Source organism: Chiloscyllium plagiosum, unplaced genomic scaffold (assembly GCF_037043375.1).
Source record: "Chiloscyllium plagiosum isolate Xiang-an unplaced genomic scaffold, Cpla_swu_hap1 HiC_scaffold_49, whole genome shotgun sequence".
Classification (NCBI taxonomy): Eukaryota; Metazoa; Chordata; class Chondrichthyes; order Orectolobiformes; family Hemiscylliidae; genus Chiloscyllium; species Chiloscyllium plagiosum.
Genome location: NW_028270187.1, coordinates 18,583,533 through 18,604,654, shown reverse-complemented (window position 1 = coordinate 18,604,654; position 21,122 = coordinate 18,583,533).

The window sequence follows — 21,122 nt, the reverse complement described above, 5'->3', positions numbered from 1 at the left end:
TGTCACCAACACGTTCCCCATTTCCCAGCTCTATTGCAGCCTCGATATGCATCCCTGCCTTAGACACTTTGCTTCTGAAAACGTCATCCATGTCTAGGTCTGCTCCAGTCTCAACTATTCTAATAATCGTCTCATTGGCGTCTCACTTCATACTCTCCATGAACCTCAGTTTATCCTCAACTCTGCTGCTTGTCCATCAACTCACACGAAGTCTAATTCGCTTATCACCCCTATAATCGTTGACCTACAGTGGCTTCTGGTCTGGTAATATCTAATTTTAAAGTTCTCATTCTTATCAGTGTCTCTCTCTGGCATCATATCTCCAGTTAGTACCATTCCTCAAGTAATTTCTCAAAGATCCCTCAATTTTGTTTTCCCTTCCAGAATTGTGCTTGAAATGAATGTTTTTCTCTCTGTTTCCCTCCTTGACCATGATTTGAGCCCCTGTACAGTTGATGGTACTGTGTCATTGCTTGTATTTTCATTCACTTCCCAATGCGTCACACGTGAAGCTCCCTGTTAGACAGGGATATCAGCAACTATGACTCATTACTTTCACAATTATTCTCTGTCAATCCATTGAAACTCCATGTTAGTCATCGTCAGCTGATCATACTTGAACCAAATGGGAAAACCCCTTGGAGGTTTGAGAAGAATCAGGCATGAATTACAGACTTTTGGTCTGCAGGTACAAGAAGTGGTTAGGAAGGCAAATGTAATGTTCTCCTTCATTACTAAAGAGGTTGAGTTTAAAAGCAGAGGAGGTAATGTTGCAGCTGTACAAGGTGCTGGTGAGATCACATCTGCAGTACTGTGTGCATATTTTGTCTCTGGACTTGAGAAAGGATGTACAGGCACTGGAGGAGGTGCAGAGGAGGGTGTGTCCGGTGTTGAGGAGAGTTGATTTATGAGGAGAGACTGAGTAGATTGGGATTATATTAGTTGGAATTCAGAACAATGAGGGGGGATCTTATCGAAATATATAAAATAAAATGGATCAGATAGAAATAGACTGTATGTTTCACAGACATGTGAAGCTAGGATAAGAGGGCATAGCTGCAAGACTAGAGGAAGCAGATTTAGGCCTGAATTGAGAAAGAATGTCTTCATCCAGAGAGTTGTTAATCTGTGGGATTCTTTGCCCAGTGAAGTAATTGATGCTATTCAGGAAACTGTTTTAAAGTAAGGTATATTTTTTCTAAAAATGGAAGAAAATAACGGATACAGTGAGAGGTTGAGTAAGTGGAGCTGAGTCCACAAAAAGATCAGCCATAATCTTATTAAATGATGGAGCAGGGTTGAAGGGCTGGACGGCCTACTCCTAGTTCTTATGTTATAATCAACAGCTTAAGCACTTGTTGCTAACAATGAGCTGGAAAATAGATTGAAAGGAATTCCAGTTGATAACGTTGACAGGTATTTAAATTAACATTTCACAATTATCAAACATGACGGGGAGACGATTGTCTTGTAGTGTTATCTCTAGATTGTTAATCCATAGACCCCGATAACGTTCTGGGACCCGAGTTCAAATCCTGCCACGTCAGATGCCAAAAGTTTATTTCAGTAAAAACAATCTCGAATTAAGAATCTCATGATGACCATAAATCCATTGTTAATTGTTGGGCAAACCTCTCTGGATCACTGAAGTCCTTTAGGGAAGGAATCTGCCATCCTTACCTAATCTGACCTACATGTGACTCCAATCACATAGCAATGTAGTTGTCTCATAACTGCCCTCTGTGCAATTAGGGATCGGCAACTAATGCTGACCTAGCCAATGATGCCCTAATTCCGTGAACAAATTTAAAAAACATCAAAAAGGAATTGATGAGATGGTAAACTTTGCATGATTAGCAAAAATAGTCAGGGTGTGTACCCAATGAAAACAAAGGAGCACAATGATGAAAACTGCTGGTAGACCAGAGGTTTGGGACTATATTTTTAGAGCCCACAAGCTGAAAGACGTAAAGCGAATAAAGTTGGAGACAATTGATTTAGGAAGGTCAATTGTTGCAAAGTATGAACAAAAACAGCACGAGGCTGCATATGGAAATAAAAATAATAATAATAAAAAAGCTAAAACCTTTTTTGGAACAACTGGAAGATGACATCAGGAAATTTCACACAGGAAAAACGGAAATTCTCAAATAACTCAAACAACTATTTTATATTAGTTGTGACACTTTTTCGACAAAGAATATCCCAAAGGATCTCAGGCCTTATCTTCAGGACAACCCCTTTGATAAAGGAAATGATTACGGATAAACTATCCACCAAAACCTAATGGTCTGTTCCTGGATTTCGAAACAATGTACTCCAGACATATTCCAGGCATTTGTTGAAATATCACTGCAGTCCAAGGGGATTTCAGTGGATTCAAAGGTCTTACTGTGATGCCTGTCTTCAAGGAGGTAGGAATGCAGAAAGCAGGAAAATAAAGGCCAGGTCGCCTTATGTCTATTATTAGGAAACTGCTCGTGTCCATTATAGTGTGATTTACAATAATTTAATGGAATCAAAGAGACTCAATAGAGTTATCTGAAAAGAAGAAGCAGTGATAATAAAAGTGAACCCTTAGATTGTGTAATTAGATTTGTAAGCATTTTGTAAAGTACCATATAAAGTGTATATTGCACACGGTAGGAACTTGTGGGTTATTGTTCAGAGATTGAACACAAAGGAGTGAGTTTTGATGAACATGTCTGTGTGAGTTCAGAGAGACATAATAAGTGGAGTGCCACAAATGTCAGCCCTTGGACTCCCAGTTGCTTACTCTCTGTATTAAAGTTGTTTTTGTTGGGGGGGGCGGGAGGTGTAGAATGCAAACAATGCATATTTGATGATGGTAAAGATAGGTTGGAGTGCATGGTGTGATTAGGATGTAAGAAATCTGCACTGTGTAATTGGAAGATAGAGTTCATTTTAATAAAGTGTGTGGTCAAGCACTTCAGAAGGAATAATAAAAAAGCTAATGATTATTTATATGGAGAAAGATTGTGAAAACAAAAGACCAGCGCAGAGAGATTTGGGTGTTGTTGTGCGTGCAAGGTCTGAGAAACCATAAGGATTAATCAATTTCCGGGAGCGGATAATGTGTATGCCAGGGCGTTGTGGAAGGAAAGATATGTAGGTTCGAGAGTTGGGCTGAGAATTTGCAAATGGAGTTCAATCCTGTCAAATGCGAGATCATGCTTTCTGGAAGATCCAATTCAAGAGCGAATTATACAGTAAGTTGAAATGTCTGGAGGAAAATTAATGTGCAGAGAGATCTCTGGGTGTTCAAGTCCTTTGATCCCTGAAAGTGGCAATGCAGGTTAATAGATTTGTCAAGAAAACATATGAAATGATTTCCTTCATCGAACTAGGTATTGAGTACAGGATTTGGCAAGTCCTGTTACAGTTCAATAAGACTATGGTTCAGCATTATATCTGGTACATTTCTGGTCGCCCACATTACCAAAACGATGTGGATGAGTTGGAAAGAGTACAGAAGAGGTTCACTAGGATATACCTGATATGGAGGGTGCAAGCTATGAAGAGAAGTAGATTAGGATTATTTTCATTAGAAAGACAGAGGCCGGGGAGGGGGAATCTGTATGATGTCTGCAAAATCATGAGAAGTATAGATAGGGTGGATAGCAAGAAGATTTTGTTCCCCCCGAGTGGCGTACTGAATTTCTAGGGGCCACGAGTTCAACGTGAGATTGGATATGTTGATGGGAGGTATATGTGGTAAATTCATTATGCAGAGGGTGGGGGTGACTGGAACGCGTTGCCAGTAGTGGTGTTAGTGGTGGACACAATAACATCATTTAAGATCTATCTAGACAAATATATGAACGGGCAGGGAGCAAAGTAATACAGATCCTTAGAAAATATGCTTTGATAGAAGAACTGGATCGGCACAGACTTGGAGGGATGAAGGGCCTGTTCCTGTGCTGAAATATTCGTCGTTAGTTTTCTTTGCTCTTTGTTCTTTTAAACTATGGGAACCCAGCAGATATAGTTGAATCATTTATACACACGTGAAGTACTGGAGGACTGGAGGATGGCTAATGCTGCGCCTTTAGAAAGGCCGGAAGGAAAAGCATGGAAACGATAGAATGTGTGTCTGACATTGGTGATGAGTAAGTTGTTGGAAGAGATTCTGAAAGATAAGATTTACATGTGCAAGCGGGCATCAGAGCCGCCCTGCTTTTGCCACGGGACTATGCCTACATCAGTCAACTATAAGAATTCATTTTGTGTTTTAAACAGCAGTCGCAGCTTTAAACCCACAGAACTCAGCAGCTGCCGGTCCGCCCACGTGACCGGGAGATAGGAGACAGAGGACAGATAAAATCCACACTATACCAACACTACCCATGACTCATAGACTAAAACTCCGGAATTAATTAATATGGAAACCCATCTCCTAATCACATCAATGGACTGATATCAGACCAATACACACCAACACCCCAAGGGAACAAAGGGGGGTGCTAGCCCCTGCCCTCACAGAGAGAGACAAGCAGATAATACCCGGACCGGTTTTACATAAACCAATTAGCACCCGATTGTGCGTGCCCTGCAACTCTCCTGTGATGGCAGGAAACATTCTATTTGCACCTACTCCAGTGATGATGGGGAACTATCATCCCATTCATCCTCAAATTCCACACATCCTGACAACTAAAAGTATATAATATGTAGCTGCGCGCGGGAACAGCAGAGCAGCCGAGATTCGGACCTCGGTTGGTCTCCGCCGGCGTTACTGTAGTGCGGTTACCGATTGTTGAACCGCACTCTCGGCTCGGACTGATATCATTTCATCCGCGCTAACACATGCATGGAGAGAGAAGGACTGATTTCTGTTGGTCAGAAAGATTTTGTATGAGAGGAATCATGTCTTATAAACATGATTTTAATTTGTTTTAAATGAAGTAAACAGAAAGATTGATTGTAGCAGAATGGTAGATGTTGTTTAAATGAACATTAGCATGGTAGACCAATTAATAAAGTTAGAGCACATGGGATTGCGGGTAAGCTTGACAACTGGATGAAAATTCGGCTTTACAGAAGGAGACAGAATAGAGGATTTTACTTTCGCCTGGAAGCTTATAACAAGCAGTGTTCCACCGGGATCAGTACTGGATGGACTTTTGTTTGTCATTGATGTAAAAGATTAGGATGATAAGATCGAAAGCATGGTTGGTACATTTACAGGTGACACTAAGATTGCTGTTATATTGGGCAGTGAGACAATTGTCTGCGATTGCAAAGATATATTGTGCAATTCGGTCAATGGATTGAGGAGTGACAGATGGAGATTAGATAAACTAAACGTGAGGTACTGCATTTTGGTAAAATAAACAAGTTCATGACGTAAAACAAATAATTATACGGTCCAAGGTAGTACTTCAGGCCATAGAGATCGAGGGATCTTGGTACATAAATCTTTGAACTTTGTATCACACGTGGAAAAAGTATTTTAGAAGGCATTTAACACGTTTGCCTTCGTCACTCAGACGTTTCGCTATAGGTGTCGTTATTTCATATTGAGGTTGTACAAATCATTGATAAGGCCTCTTTTAGAGTACTGGGTCCACTTCTGATCACTCAGTCAGGGGAAGGGCATGATTAAGCTTGTTAGAGTTAAAATATATTTACCGGAATGTTACTAAGAACGGAGGGATTGGGGTATAAGGAGAGATTGGATTGGATCTTATTTCCTTAAAGGGCAGAAAATCCAAGGGTTACATTATAAAATCATGAGGGATATTGCTAAGGTGAATGGCATGTTTCTGTTCCTTCAGATGGAGGAATTCAAAACCAGCGTGAATATTTTAAAGTGAGAAGAGAAAGATTTCGAAAGTACATGCGGGGCAATTTGTTCTTAAATAGAGATATTAGTGTGTGTAATGCACTTTCAAAGGAAGTGGCAGGTGCAGGTACAGTTACAACATTTAAAAGATGTTTGGGTAGGTACAAAAATAGGAAAGGTTTGGAGGGATATGGGCCAAACTCAGGCTGGTAGTATTAGTTGAACAAAAGGTGTGGTTCCATGATGTTCGATTCTGTGACTATGATTCTTTTACCTTTTATAAAAAAAGGTTAATGACTTTTCAATATCTGTGTCAAAGTGAATACTTATTCTTAAAATGAATTCCCTAGTTTTAGTCTCCCGAACAAGAGGAAATGTCCACCAGGTATTCACCTGATGCACGGTTTTCAAGATCTTGTTTAGTACAATAGCAAGAACACTTACACTGAAACCTAAAATGCATATCTTTCATAATACAAAGCCTTCAACTCAGAAATAATAAAGTGAAGTATCTTTGGAAGTTTCTAAATGTAATGAATCTTTTTTTTCCAGAAACCAAAAGCACGTTGGATAACAGATATAAACCGATTCCTGGAGCATTCTACTGGTTTCAGTTTTTCAACCTGAAAATCAATATAAAATTCCACACACAACTTCCTGTTGTAAATCAGGAACGAAAACAGAATTTCCTGGAAAATCTCAGCAGATATGGCAACTTCTGTGAAGAGAAATCAAAGTTAACATTTTGGGTCTGAATGGTGTCCTTCCTCAGTTTGAATCTTTCTTTTTGTCAGTTTAGGATTCAAAACATTTTACATAGCATCAGGCGTGATCTCAGCGATGCCCTATACTAATGCAGTAAAACATTCCTACGATTAAACCCGATACCCTTAGCAGCATCATTCCATTTACTTTCCTAATCATTTGCTACACATGGTGACTAACTTCACATGATTCATACAACAGTACTCACAAATCCCTTGTGTGTCACTAAGTTCTGAAATCTCTCACCATTTAAACAGTTACTGATTTTATATCCTTCTTCTAAAACACCCACTCTCATAATCAACATTAAACAGTTTCTGCTGAAGATTTTCGCACTAAACCACCCCTGTCTGTATCCCATTGCTGACACCCTGCGTCCACTTGACAAAGCATTGAATGACTATCTTGATAAATTAGCTCATTTCGGTTCAATCCATCGGGTCATCCAAATAACTGTAACTAGTGGTGTACCTCAGAGATTAATATATATCAGTTCTACAACCTGCAAACCAATACTAATCTCGAAGCACTACTTCCTGCTATATTCAAGAGGCTGCTGTGAATGCTCAGCACCGAAGGCAGTTTGAATGGCCTCGTCCTGTGGTGTGTAGTGTGTTCTGGAGGGCTGAATACCATCACCTCGTTTCTGTCTAACTCCTTAGACGGTCAGAATGGTCTCCCGCTGTCTTATTGCCTTACTGGCTGAATGTGGTCTTTCTCTCCCTCTGTAACAGCATTGAGGAGTGGATTGAGAGAACAACACAGGAGCTAGGATCATGAGTTGGCCAATCGCCCCCTCAGGCCTGCTGCAACATTGAGAATGCTCTTGGCTGATATGATTGTGTCTGAGCATCCTTTTCCTGTTTGTTCCCAATAAACACTGACTCTGTTGTCTAGCAATGGTCAGTACAGCTCAGCCTTGAATACCTTCAGTAACCCAGTCTTCACTGTTCCCTGGGAATGTGAAAATCGACAAGGAGACAAAATTATCAGTCTTAATTAGAAGGCGCTTATTTTATAATATATTTGATCAGATTAGATTCAATTAGAGTAAGTTAGATTCCCTACAGTGTGGAAACAGGCCTTTGGCCCAGTCAGTCCATACTGACCTTCTGAAGAGTAATCCACCCAGAGCCATTTCCCTCTGACTAATGCACCTAACACTATGGGCAATTTAACATGGCCAATTCACCTGACCTCCACATCTTTGGACTGTGGGAGAAACCGGAGCACCCCGAGGAAACCCACGCAGAAACGGGGAGAATGTGCAAAATGTGCCAAACATGCCCCACATTACCACTGACTATATTTTGGTTAAATATCTATCAAAGCCAGCCTGCACAGCACCCTCACAAAGCCATTTCCAGATATCAAAGGATCATAAGAAACACGAACAGAATTAGCTTAATCGAATCTGCTCTGCTGCTTGATCATGGCCGGTTTGTTTCTCAACCTCATACTCCTCACTCCTCCCAATTACCCTTGATTCACTTATTAATCAAAAGTTTACCAAACTCTATTTCAAAGACTGTGTAATGGGATCTCTCTTGTTTTGGGGACAGGCGATTAATTGAAATGGGGAATAACACCTTGTTTATTCGTATGTTTAAAATGATGTAATATAATCTGATTAGATTAGATTAGATTATTTACAGTGTGGAAACAAGCCCTTCGGCCCAACACGTCCACACCGTCCCGCCGAAGCGCAACCCACCCATACCCCTACATTTAACCCTTACCTAACACTACGGGAAATTTAGCATGGCCAATTCACCTGACCTGCACATCTTTGTGTTGGGGGAGGAAACCGAAGCACCCGGAGGAAACCCACGCAGACATGGGGAGAATGTGCAAACTCCATACAGTCAGTCGCCTGAGGCGGGAATTGAACCCGGGTCTCTGGCGCTGCGAGGCAGCAGTGCTAACCACTGTGCACAGTGGTTAGCACTGCTGCCTCACAGCGCTAGAGACCCGGGTTCAACTCCCGCCTCAGGTGACTGTCTGTGTGGAGTTTGCACATTCTCCCCGTGTCTGCGTGGGTTTCCTCCGGGTGCTCCGGTTTCCTCCCACAGTCCAAAAATGTGCAGGTTAGGTGAATTGACCATGCTAAATTGCCCGTAGTGTTAGGTGAAGGGGTAAATGTAGGAGTATGGGTCTGGGTGGTATACGCTTCGGTGGGTCGGTGTGGACTTGTTGGGCCGAAGGGCCTGTTTCCACACTGTAAGTAATCTAATCTAATAATCCTCTGCTGGTTCACCAACTCCACTGAGCAAACAGTAGGCTTCATAGAAGACATTCAGTTTGGAATTCATTCCATCTAGTTCACACTGACCAGCCATAGAGAGTCCCACAATCATTCCCATCCCTTTAACCCTGCGTTTCACATGGCTAATCCATCTAAGCTGCACATCCGTAAGCATTATGGACCACTTAGCGTGGCCAATCTATTTAATCTGCACATCTTTGAACTACAGGGGGAAAGTAGAGAACTCATCGTTTGCTTGAGAATGCATCAATAACTGTGAATCACCCACATTCATGCTTCAAAGAATAGCCGTGGCAACAGAGAGGAGTTTGTCTGATCCCTTGCAATGCTGTCTCTGAGATATTAGAGAAGGAGGTGGACATGTCTATCATTGACCTGCTGGCACCATTGGGTCATTAAAAATGCTTTCGCACTTATCATTTGTCAGAGTGTAGAGCAAATAAAATGCAAGTAGCAGAACGTGCAGAGCATGCTATCAAATTATCTCATCTTCTTCCACAATGGTTCACTTATAGACGTCTGAAGACAAATGCTGTGGAGCACGACATTTCTCCATATGATCCTCAGTACAATTGAAATCCTCTCCTCACCAGTCTAGAGAGAGAGAGAGAGAGAGAGAGTCTGTGTGTCTGTGTGTGTGTGATTGAGTCTGTCTGTCTGTCTGTGTACTGTTGATGTTGGTGTCAGTTTGTATGATGCTGTGACCTGCTGCCCTCCCTCCTTCCAGATGGTTTTCACCCTCCGCCACTGTCTGTGCAATGGAGTGGAAAGGCCAGCAGAGTGTGGAATTCCATCACTTTAACCAACTCAGGGACCACCAGACCATTCCCATACAGAGGTACACGCACACACACTAATACACACAGTTACATGCACTATTACATGCACAAAGATGCAGACATATGAATAAATACACACACAGAGATACACTGACATGAGACAAACATGGGAGTCAATCGGTATTTCTCTTTCTCTGTGGCAAATTCTCACTATTTCACCCACTCTGTATAGTGTACAATATTATTTCTATTTCTCTGTTTGCAGCATGTCAGTTTTCTTAAATGGCTCTTTGGGATGTGTGTTGTTATTTCTGACGCTCCTTTACTATCAGTGTACACCTTGATCACATCAGTGAATCTGTCAGTATTTCAATTGTTCTGTAGGGGAAAGTAAGGACTGCAGGTGCTGGAGATCAAAACCGAGATTGTGGTGCTGGAAAAGCACAGCAGGTCAGGCAGCATCCGAAGACAAGGAGAATTAGCATTGTAGGCATAGGCCCTTCATCAGCCCTGTCAAAAATCCGGATTCTGGCCTGACTTACTGTGCTTTTCCAGCATCAACTCTCCGCTTTGATCTCCAGCATCTGCTGTCCTTACTTTCTGACTTGCTGTGCTTTTCCAGCACCACATTCTCTTTCAGTTATTTTGACTGGCGTGTGATACTATGACAACTTCGATGCTTGTTGATGTCAGGATACCTGGAAGAATTATGAAGTGTGTGGAGGATGGAGTGCAACAGCAACAGGACAACGCCAACTTGGTGTAGAGTTCAGGTATATTTCATACGGCGATCAATGCAAGACAGTGTGAGGTGATGCAGTTTGGAAGGAAAACAGGCTGTGCTTTTATAAAGTGGGTGCAGGAGCAAAGGGACCTCGGTGTGTATGAGCACAGATTATTGAAGACGTCAGGACAAGTGTGGAGAGCAGTAACTATCACAGATTAGTTTCAGTATCTGAGCTGTTTACAGGGGGAGGTGTAGGACGGAGTCTCCGTGCTCCCTTCCTGGGAGGTGGTGGTGACGATGTGTTGTGAGTCCACCCTCTTGCCCACCGCCTGGATTCCATTTGTAGCAGCTCGATACAAAAGGGAGATGCCATCAGGGTCACGGCTTCTAAGTTGGGCCAGGGGGAAACGGAACTACCAATGGATTTAACGTGAGAATTTCCCTTCACTGAACATTGCTCCTTACTCGGTCGGTGGGACGTGGATGTTTCAGAATCTCCACACGAGGCGTCCCGGTCTTCTCCGGCTCGTACCAGGGTCTTCCCCACATGGCCAGTGAGGGAACGGCTATCGGGCACTCCACCACCAGGCTTGGCCCTTTCTGTCCTATTCCAGGCTGTTTCTCCTGGAATGGGTGGGAGGGAGGGAGGGAGGTTGGGTGTGGGAGGTCCTGCTGTTAGTGCTGGTGTAGGTGTGAGGGGGGAATGAAGAGATATTTGGAGCGGCGTCTGTCCACAGTGTTGTATCCCTGCAGTGTTGTTCGTGTGGGGGGTATAGTGGAGGTGAGAGAAGCAGAGAGAGAGGGGGAAGATGCTACATGCAGCAGTGAGAATGTTGGAGGATGAGCCTTGTTATGGGGTAGGTGCTATAACAGATATACAGTGAAAGTGAGGGAGCAGAGAGAAATCGGTGACCCTTATCCTGACAGAACAGGAAAGGTTATTGATGCTTGTCCTGTATTGCTGGACATTTCTTCAGACCGCAGATACTGCACTGAGCTGGGCGGTGAGCTCAGATCATGTTCGTTGGGTCTGGTGATGTGGCCCCCATCTGGGAAGAGAATGTTCCCCCTCTGTACTAGCCCATCCGCCAGGACCTCCGTGCCCCTGCCGACAAACTGTGGTGTAATTGCCCCTTATCTGCCATGCTCGGGGTAAACATTGCAGGGCAGTTCCTAAGAGAGAAAGCTCAAAAAAGTGCCCGTTTGGCCTTTTAAAGCTGGCCACAGTGCCAGGGATCACGGAATATCCAAGGGTATCCGAGCGATGGTGAGTACCTCCAGCCATGATGGGTGTTAGAATCAGTCTGGCATTGAAGGAGAGGGACACCATGGGGAGGGGATGGTTGTTAATGAGGTGAGTTCGATACCATAGCACCAGGAAACTAGCTCAGCCTCGTGTTGACGATCCCTCTATCACATTCAATAAACATGGCACTGAGACAAATTATTGTTAGATTCAGCCCAATGGGTCGGAGTCTGTGCTGATCCTACTCCCAGTTACAATGCTGCAGAACAAATTTTAATCTAAAATTCTCCAGAACTCACACCAATATCCCATTCACCTATCATTCCTGGAAGCACTGGCTAATGTTACAGGATACTGTACGCTGGTGAGTGATCTCATGCAGTGTTACTGAGAAACGTACTGGGGTGGTGGACACAGTTCCACACCCTGGTCGCATGTCTCATCTAGGCTTATAGATCAATACACTGCTGTGATCTGCATAACTTTCCACTCTGTGTAGATTAGGGATTTTATTGTACAGTACACCAGTCCGGTCTGCACAGTATATCATACTGAACACATATCTCATCTGGGCTTATAGATCAATCACTTCAGAGGTCTGCACAGTGTTCTACTCTGGACCGATTGCCTTGTTGTGTTCAGCAATACACGAGCATGGTCTGCATAGTGTTGCATGCTGAACAGATATTTTCTCTGGGTTTATGGTGTCTGGGCTGGTTCTCTGAGGTGGATTGAGAATGTGATAGAACTGATGACTTCAACTGATATGGCAATGCTTTTAGTTTTGTTCTCATTCTTGTGGTTGGACCATCCAAATTCTGACTCCACCGGCCAGTCCCATTCTTCAATCTATCTCCATCGTTCAGTAACGTGTTGCCCCATGTGTTATTGTCCATTTCAAATGTGAGTAAAACTTCTATTTCCCTGGCCTTTGACGTTGCTCTCCCTGGAGAATTGGGATTCACTGCGATAAACCTTAGTAAGGTCACTCCTCAGACTCAACACTCCAGGGAATATAGCCCCAGCCTATTCGTACTCTCCGTTAGCTCAACACCACCCACTCCTAACACCAGCAACATACTTGTAAAAGTTTTCTGCACTCTTTCAAATTTAGCAACATATTTTCTAAAGCAGGGAGAACTGAATTCAAGGCAGTATTATGGAAGTCGCTGAACCTAGTGTGTTGGCGAAAGTGAGTACTGCAGGTACTGAAGGTTAGTGTCGATAATGTGGTGCTGGAAAAGCACAGCAGGTCAGGCAGTATCCGAGGAGCAGGAAAATCGATGTTTCAGGCAAAAGCGATCTCGGATGCTGCCAGCCTTGCTGGCCTTTTCCAGTACCACACTCTGAACCCAGTGTATATCCCAAATGGTATCCTTCTTCAAAGATCGCAATTTTCCCTCCCACGTGGTCGACGATGCCCTCCAGCGCATCTTATCCACTTCCTGCACCTCCGCCCTTGAATCCCACCCTTACAAACGCAACAGGGAAAGAACACCCTGGTCCTCATCTTCCTCCCTACCAAACCACTAGATGCAATGCATCATCGACACCCATCTGGGCCACCTACAAACAGACCCCACCACCAGTGTTATATTTCCCTCCCCACCCTCCCTGTGCTCCATAAAGAACATTCCCGGTTCGACTCGCTTATCAGGTCCACGCCACCCACCAACCCACCCTCCCATCTTGGCACCTTACCCTGTCACCGCAGGAGTTGTAAAAGCTGCATCTTCACCTCCCCCTCACCTCCGTCCAATACCCCAAAGGAAACTTCCACGTCAATTGGATTTTTACCTGCACTTCCACACGTGACATCCACTGTATCCGTTGCTCCCGATGTTAACTCGTCTACACTGGGGAGACAGGACACCAACTTACGGAACATTCCAGAGAACATCTGTGGGACACCCGCACCAACCAATCAAACTGCACCGTAGCTGAACACTTTACTCCCCCTCCCACTCCGCCATGGACATGCTCGTCCTGGGCTTTCTCCACCTCCACTCCTTCACCACCCGACGCCTGGAGGAAGAAAGATTCATCTTCCGCCCTGGGACCCTGAAACCACATGGGATCAATGATGATTTCACCAGTTTTCTCATTTTCCGACCCCCACCTTATCTCAAATCTAACTTTACAACTCAGCACGGCCCTGTTGATGTGTCCTACCCGTCCATTATCCTTCCCACCTATCCCTTCCACCCTCCTCTCCGACATACCACATTCATCTACCTCTCACATTCTCAGCTTCCTTCCCACCAACCCCACCCCATCCCATTTATCTCTTTACACCCTTGGGCTTCAAGCCGCTTTCCTAATGAAGGGTTTACACACAAAATGTTGATTCTCCTGCTCCTCGGATGCTGCCTGACTCGCTGTGCTTTTCCAGCACCACATTCCCGACTCTGATCTTCAGCATCTGCAATCCTCACTTTCTCCCTTGAGTTAGTGTATCCAGAAATTTCCTCACCAGACATCTTCTGCAGCTCGCCTGACATTTAAACCCTGTCTCCTTTTCTCGACAGAGTGGGACATGAACAAACCTGCAGTGCTCTTACAGTACCCGTACAATCAAGGAAAAATATTTTTTAAATGTACGATTCATAGTCCATCCAGTAACCCTCATCCATTCCATCCAGAATGAGTAAATATTATTCCCTTTTATTGTGATATGAGATGTGATGTAAGGAAAAGGTTAACTGAGCCTGTTTGTTCAGTGATTGTGATTAATGTCAGTCTCCATGGGTTCTAAATACCCCAGTTGGGAGTTCCCATCTTTTAATCATAAATGGGTGCCGTTCAATGTGTTATGCCATAGCATGAGCGGGAGAATCACCAACAGCACTAACAGGGATCAGCAGCTCCAGACAGAAGCGACGAGAGATCAGAATCTGAGAATATTAGATTGGAATGTTCCAACAATGGATCAGAATAGGAGAATATTTGACTGGAATGTTCCAACAATGGATCAGAATCTGAGAACATTAGACTGGAATGTTCCAACAATGGACAGGAGTTTATCCTATTTTATTTGGTATCTTTCTATGTATTATGGTCGGTTGTCATTATCATGGCAGCCCGGTGGCACAGTGGTTAGCACTGCTGCCTCGCAGCGCCAGAGACCCGGGTTCAATTCCCGCCTCAGGCGACTGACTGTGTGGAGTTTGCACGTTCTCCCCGTGTCTGCGTGGGTTTCCTCCGGGTGCTCCGGTTTCCTCCCACAGTCCAAAAGATGTGCAGGGTCAGGTGAATTGGCCATGCTAAATTGCCCGTAGTGTTAGGTAAGGGGTAAATGTAGGGGTATGGGTGGGTTTCGCTTCGGCGGGTCGGTGTGGACTTGTTGGGCCGAAGGGCCTGTTTCCACACTGTAATCTAATCTAATCTATTGTGCACTTCGCATTATTCAATAAATTTATTATCCTCTCCTGTCTATCGTTGGTGTACCTGGTAAGTCTCACTGTCCAGATACTTTTTGTATAAACCAGTTACGACTGCATTTGTGTTCTTTCGTGTAGTCTACACTTCTTGCCCCCAATACTGTTCCTGGTGAGACTTGAATCCAGTTCAATTCCTGTCTCCCTCTTTGCATCTGGCTGTATAACTCATGGGTCTCTATGTTGACCTACTCAGTTGCAGATATGAACCATTGCCTCTCTGCCCTTGTTATGTAAATATTGGGAGTGTGGAGGTCATTGTCGTCTATTATATTTACAAACTCCATTTTCTTCCTGGGGCTCCATCCCGTCCCTGGCCAATATCTTTCTTCATTCATTTCTGGGTCTTGGGCATCGCTGGCTGCAGAGCATTAATAGCCCATTCCTATTTGCCCTTGAAAAGGTGGTGAGCTGCCTTCTTGAATGGCTGCAGTCCACTTGCTGTGGGTTTACCCACAATGCCAGTAGGGAGTGAATTCCAGAAATTTGACCCAACGATTCTGAAGCAACAGCAGTATAATTCCAAATCATGGTGGTGAGAGTTTTGGAGTGTGGGAGGTGGGGGGCGGTGGGGATTGGTGCATGTAGGTGAAATATGCAGGTTGTGTTTGAAACAGACGAATCACAACTTTGATGAACCCTTTCGCCATGAGCTGATTCCTGACACCATGTCCTGACCATTATTAAATTTAACTACACACTGCTCCCGAAAGTACTTCACTGTCTTAAGTCATGTGCTGTTTGAATCTCGAACTGTGAAATACAGACTTAATGATGACAACAATCTGCTGATGACACTCTCAGGTTAAAACCTGCAGAAACAAATCTGATTCGAACTCACACCAAAATTCCATCCATCTGACATTGCTGTTCACGCTGATCTGTATCGCTATTGTGTCTGGCAATGTCTTTATTTTACTATTCTTAAGCACTTTAACTCATCTGTTCTTGAAACCTCCCTCAGTCTCTCTGTGTCGTTTATCCAAATCCCTGCCAGTGGTTCATATTTAATCTGTTTTCCTTCATGTGTATTTTCTCTCATGCAATGATATTTGCATTCAACACCCAAATGCATCACACACACGCACCCGCGCGCGCGCGCACACACACACACGCACACACACACACGTGCATGACACACACACACAGTCACAAACACATGCATGCTCGCGCACATGCACACACACACCTTGACTTATACTGGTCCAATGGAGATGGAAATCCTCTCCTTTTCGACAGTAATCTGTTGTGTGTATCATTCCCATATGATAATAAAGTTTTGCAATACTCCCCATGCTGGGCAGATAGTGCAGTTTAATGAGCAATACACTAGCATAGCGTGCACAGCTCTCCATGCTGGGCTGTCATCTTGTCCCAGCGTACGTTATTTGAATTGTTCTGTGAAGCAGTTTCAGAATTTGATTGAACAAACCATTTCAATTCACCTGAAAATACCATTATTCAATGATCTCATTCTTGTAATTTTGCTTTCGAAGGATTCACTCCTCCAGTTAGTCCCACTGCTCTGTCTTTTTTTCCCCATATTTCCACAACAGGTTCTCAGGTAATTAACTATCTGTTTCTGTCTTTAATGTGCATCTCTCTGTCCTTCTGTACCTGTCCGTGACCTTGGTTTCTGGCTCCCTAGTGTATCGACTGCTGGCATTGTGAAGCTCAGAGACGATGAAATGGTGTGTGTCAGGCTGTTGTTCACTTCCCAGCGTGTCCCATATGGTGCTCCATGGACAATTGGGTGTATGTCAGGCTGTTTGTATCCCTATTGGAGGAGGTATCTGGGGAGTATAAGGTGAAGAAAGCATATGAGCTTGTGGCAGAAGCCGACAGACAATGTTTCAGGAATCTAAAAAAGGGTCCCTGATTTAAACGCAAATTGAGTTTGAAAGAATCAAAGTAATTTTGAAAGGTGCGTAAGGGTATAAAAATCTGAGCAAACCTATAACACTCTTAGAAAGGTTCTTTTTTCGAACGAGTTCAAAAATTCACTTCCTGCAATAGTGAGAAGTCGTGCAGAAGAGTAAAGAGTTACAATGGCAAGATTAAAAGCAGAAATGGCTGATGATTATGAGTTCGTCCATAAATCAAAGTTTGGATACCATGATGGATTGAGAAGAATGTATCAGAACTTCTTAAAATATACACCTGTGAGAGTAAGATTGACTGGCATAGGCCAGGAGTAGCAGGAAACGACGTTACAACATTAAGAGGTGCAGAGGCATGTAATTTCTTGATGCTGAGAAATGAGGAGACATGTCATTCAGAAGAACTATTGGAGAGATGCAAATTGTTCCATTATGTAACGTGTGGTTGGTGTGCCCAAGACAAATCTATATAGATTAGATTACTTACAGTGTGGAAACAGGCCCTTCGGCCCAACAAGTCCACACCGACCCGCCGAAGCGTAACCCACCCATACCCCTACATTTACCCCTTTACCTAACACTACGGGCAATTTAGCATGGCCAATTCACCTGACTTGCACATCTTTGGACTGTGGGAGGAAACCGGAGCCCCCGGAGGAAACCCACGCAGACACGGGGAGAATGTGCAAACTCCACACAGTCAGTCGCCTGAGTCGGGAATTGAACCCAGGTGTCTGGCGTGCGAGGCAGCAGTGCTAACCACTGTGCCACCGTGCCGCCCACCGTATGATATACGATCATAACACCTAAACGTCTTTGGAGAAGTTTAGGGAGAAAACATCTGGTCTGTTCAGATATAGGTTTTTATTGCTGCCATTCGATTTGGAAGTTATACAGGTGACAGGACAAGAAACTGTACTTGCTGACAAGTTGTCGAGACTTGAATGAAGAAAGACAGAGGCGTTCTGCGGCAGGAGTATACAGACTGAAATAGAATGGAGTTGTGAATCTTTGCATACTTACTGTCAATGTCGTATATATGTATTGTGGTCCACTAATAGAGTAAGAATAATGGGTTTAAAAAGAAGCTGCTGTTGTGTATTAACGGTTCGTTTTGTCAAAGGAGCAGATGTGACAATGCTGTCATTTTGAAAATGTTATTTTCTCTTTTTTTTTGAAGAGAAGTCTGAAGGCAGAGATGCCTAACTGCCTACTGAAAACGGCTGAAGTAACTAACTGAAGAGGCCTTTAGGTTTTATTAAAACAGTGGTAACAAATGTAGGGCAGTGTCCAGCTCTCCCAGACCAGATCTTCTCATTTTGATTTCAGCTGCAGCTTTCAGAAGCTGCTCGGTGTCCCAGGCGGGTTGGAAGCTTCAATACATGATCTCGAGCTGCCCCTCTCTGTGAAACCTCTCTTGAAGATGCTTCTTCCTGGATTGGAGAACTGCAGTTAAGAATCTGTGTTTGAATGTACCTTTGTGTCAAGGAACATGTTTATGGGACAGTATTAGCACAGTTAATTAGTAGAAGGCATTGTATCTATTGTTTGTGTAAGTGTTCCAATTGAGAAGCTATCTCAACTTGTTCATCTGTTTGATTGTGTTTTAACTGGATTGTTTGAATGGATTACATATTACTTAACGTTGAGTAGGTTGACCAGTTGCAACATTTGTGGAACGCACAGTTCACATCTACAATTAAAATAACGAAAAGTTAGGGTCTCGGCTACCTTTTTAAAATATTTTGAGGGGTCTGGTCAGTCCATAAGTCTTGTAGCTGAGGGGCGTCTGACTGACCCCTGTTATTGAAATGTTAGTGGAGGTGCTGGGGATGGTTTTCTGGAGGTTGTGCTGTGAGCTGCCTCAGACATTCAGGGAGACCTGAGGATTTGGTGACCCAACTCGGGATGGAGCATGGGGACTGTAGTTACAGTATCTGGGTGTGTAACATGCACAACAAATGGAACAGAGGCTGCAGAGAGGGGAAGCTCTGAAACCATGGAGTGAGTGCCTGTGGGGAAAGGGATCTGCGGTATCCGTTTGTGTTTTCGCCTGGACAAACACACACTCTCACTGTCCCCGTTACATAGACTCATGCACACTCTCCCTATCCTCTCCACACACACACACATACACACACACACACACTCACACTCCCCCTGTCTCACATGCGCACATGCACACTCTGCTCTGTCACACGCAGGCACACCCAAACCCACTATATATTCATCCCGCACTCACACACACACTCCCCCTCAGTCTCTCTCACTTGCACACATTCTCTCTCTCCCCCTCACACAGGCACACCCCCTCACACACACGTACACGCACACACACGTATGCACATACAAATCTGCGGCGTGTATTTGCATTTGTATTTGCAGATACGCTTTATTTTGTTCCAAAAACATACAGTTTGGAGACAGTCAATCAATGTGGCATTTTATACACTCCTGAACTCGGAACAAACCCAGTCTGACTCCAGATGAAGACACAGACAAACTCCAAACAAGACCTCACTACTGAAATACATTGCCTGATCGGAGGCGTCACCTCCTTTACATCGATAATGTCTGCGATTTGCATATCCATCAATCAAAACCTACACCTCGATTCTAAGTGATTAAGGATTTAAGAGCCATTTTATGTGTGTACCATTCATGCACATGAGTTGTACAATCCTTTGATCTTTTCCTTATAACTTCTGAGTCTAAGGTCTTCATCTCTCTCTAAGACTTAACGAAGAAGCAACGCTATGGAAGCTTGTGTTTTCAAATAAACCCGTTGGACTCTAACCGACTGTCGTGCGAATTTTGACATTGTCCGGCCCAGTCCAAAACTTATTATTGCTTATCCCATTATCTCTCTTAGTAAATAAATCTTTCCTTTCCCCATGTGGCCTTGTCTTGCATATTAATCTATTGTGAGGCACATTACACACTGCTGTCTGGGAATCGAGATATATTACATCCAGATGAGCCCCATTACCCATCTCTTAAACGAGGAATCAGCGGGCTAAAAGTTGACATGACATGGATTTAACGAGCACAATTAAGGAGAATCCCAAAGCATCTTATTCTTATATAAGAAGCAAGCGGGTAACTAGAGAAAGGATTGGTCCACTAAAAGATAATGAAGGAAGGCTGTGTGTCGATCCTGAAAGAATTGGTGAGATTCTGAATGATTACTTTGCATCAGTGCTCACTGAGGAGAGGAACATGACGAATGTTGAGATTAGAGATAGAAATTTGATTAGTCTGCACCATGTTGACATAAGTAAGGAAGGTGTGTTGGGTACGCTAGAGGTTTTAAGGTGGACAAATCCCCAGATTGCTGAAGGAGGTGAGAGAGGCCCTGACAGATATCTTTGTGGCATCCTTAAATACATGTGAGGTACTGGAGGACTGGAGGATTGCACATGTTGTCCCCTGTACAAGAAGTGTACTAGGGATATTCCGGGTAACTACAGACCATTGAACTTGATATCAGTGGTGGGAAAGTTGCTGGAGAAGGTACTGAGGAATAGGATCCATTCATATTTAGAAAAGAATGGGCTTGTCAGTGATAGTCAACATGAATTTGTGCAGGAGAGATCGTGCCTTACCAACTTAATAGAGTTCTTCGAGGAAGTGACCAAGTTGATAGAGGAAGGAAGGGTTGTTGATGTCATACACATGGACTTTATAAGGCGTTTGATAAGGTTCACCGTGGTAGACTAATGGAGAAATTGTAGTCATATGGTGTGCAGGGTGTTCTAGCCAGGTGGATAAAGAACTGGTTGAGAAACAGGAGACAGAGTAGTAGTTGAAGTTAGTTTCTCGAATTGGAGAAAGGTGACCAGTGGTGTACTACAGGGGTCAGTATTGGGGCCACTGTTGTTTGTAATATATGTAAATATTCTGGAAGAGGGCACTGTTGGTATGATCAGCAACTTTGCAGATGATATGAAGGTTGGTGGAGTAGCAGAATGCATAAAGGACTGTCAGAAAATATAGGAGGATATAGATAGACTGGAGAGTTGGGCGGAAAATTGGCAGATGGCGTTCAATCCAGACAAATGTGAGGTGATGCATACAGGCAAGACTAATTCGAGAGCAAACTATACAATAAAGAAGAGCCTTGAGAAAAGTTGATGGGCAGAGAGATCTGGGAGTGCAGGTCATTGTACCCTGAAGGTTGCTGCACAGGTGGATAGAGTGGTCAAGAAGGCATATA